Here is a 1,925-nt window from a genome sequence, read left to right on the forward strand (position 1 = left end):
ATAACAATTTTAAAATGGAAAATAAACCAAAAATTAAATATTGAAAATGATAACAAGACTATTCTCATCATTTGACCCAACATCATCAATTATAAATATATCACTAAATTGAATAAGAACATTCTTGGGATTATTAATAATTCCAACTCCATTTTCATTAATACAATCACGGACCTCTATATTATATAACATAATAATAATAAAATTACACGAAGAATTTAAAACATTTCTAGGAATGATTAGTCACCAAGGAAGAACTCTAATATTTATTAGTATATTTTCAATAATTTTATTTAATAATTCAATAGGACTACTCCCCTATGTATTTACTAGATCAAGCCACTTAGTCTTTACCCTAACTCTAGCCCTGCCAATATGATTATCATTTATACTATTTGGATGAATTAACAATACAAAACATATATTAGCACATCTAGTGCCGGAAGGTGTACCAGCACTATTAATACCAATCATAGTAGGTATTGAAATAATTAGAAATTTAATTCGTCCAATAACTTTATCAGTGCGATTAGCAGCAAATATAATAGTTGGACACCTAATAATATCAATAATTGGAAATACAGGAACAATATTAGAAATTATTGGGCTTTCAGTATTAATTTTAGCTCAAATTATATTAATTATTATAGAAACAGCCGTAGCATTTATCCAATCTTATGTATTTGCCTTATTAATTGCTATTTATTCCAGAGAATCAAAATAACTAATGTCAACAAACCAAAACCACCCATATCACCTAGTAGATCAAAGCCCATGGCCAGCAACAGGGGCCATTAGAGCAATAATATTAACAACAGGTATAATTAGATGATTTCACCAACAAAATATAATATTATTATTAATAGGAATAGCAACTATACTCCTTACAATAATTCAATGATGACGAGACATTTCACGAGAAGGGACATACCAAGGATTACATACAAATCAAGTTATAATAGGACTACGATGAGGTATGATTCTATTTATTATTTCAGAAGTACTATTTTTCGTATCATTCTTTTGAGCATTTTTACATAGAAGTTTATCCTCAACAATTGAACTAGGGATACTATGACCACCAAGGGGAATTACTCCATTTAATCCGATACAAGTACCTTTATTAAATACAGCAATTCTACTAGCCTCAGGAGTAACAGTAACTTGGGCCCATCACAGATTGTTAGAAAAAAATCATTCACACACAACGCAAGCACTTATATTAACATTAATATTAGGAGTATATTTTACTATTCTTCAAGCATATGAATATTATGAATCCCCATTTACTATTGCTGATGCAGTATATGGATCCACATTCTTCATAGCAACAGGATTCCATGGACTACATGTCATTATTGGATCAACATTCCTAGGAGTATGCTTAGCTCGACACATCTTATGTCATTTTTCACCAACACATCACTTTGGATTTGAAGCAGCAGCATGATATTGACACTTCGTAGACGTAGTATGATTATTCCTTTATATTTCAATTTATTGATGAGGTAGATAATATTTACTTAGTATATTTAAAGTACGCTTAACTTCCAATTAAAAAGATTATAATAAAATAAAGTAAATAATTAATATAATCATAAGTATTTCATTACTAATTATGATGATCACCTCAATTGTAATAATATTATCCACACTGCTATCAAAAAAAATAATTACAGACCGAGAAAAAAGATCACCATTTGAATGTGGATTTGACCCAAAATCCTCAGCACGAATTCCATTCTCTATAAAATTCTTCTTAATTGCAGTAATTTTTCTCGTTTTTGATGTAGAAATTGTATTACTACTACCAATAACAGTTATTATTACTAATTCAAAATTAATATATTGATTATGTGTTAGATTCTTATTCCTATTAATTTTACTTTTAGGCTTATATCACGAATGAACCCAAGGATCACTAG

General features: G+C 28.9%; 1 pseudogene; it reads left to right on the forward strand.

Moving 5' to 3' along the window:
- Positions 1–727: 727 nt before the first annotated feature.
- On the forward strand, positions 728–1,477 carry LOC145999163 (cytochrome c oxidase subunit 3 pseudogene; annotated as a pseudogene).
- The last annotated feature ends 448 nt before the right edge of the window (positions 1,478–1,925 follow it).

This window comes from Lepisma saccharinum, chromosome 15, assembly GCF_977018435.1.
Source record: "Lepisma saccharinum chromosome 15, izLepSacc3.1, whole genome shotgun sequence".
Taxonomy (NCBI): domain Eukaryota; kingdom Metazoa; phylum Arthropoda; class Insecta; order Zygentoma; family Lepismatidae; genus Lepisma; species Lepisma saccharinum.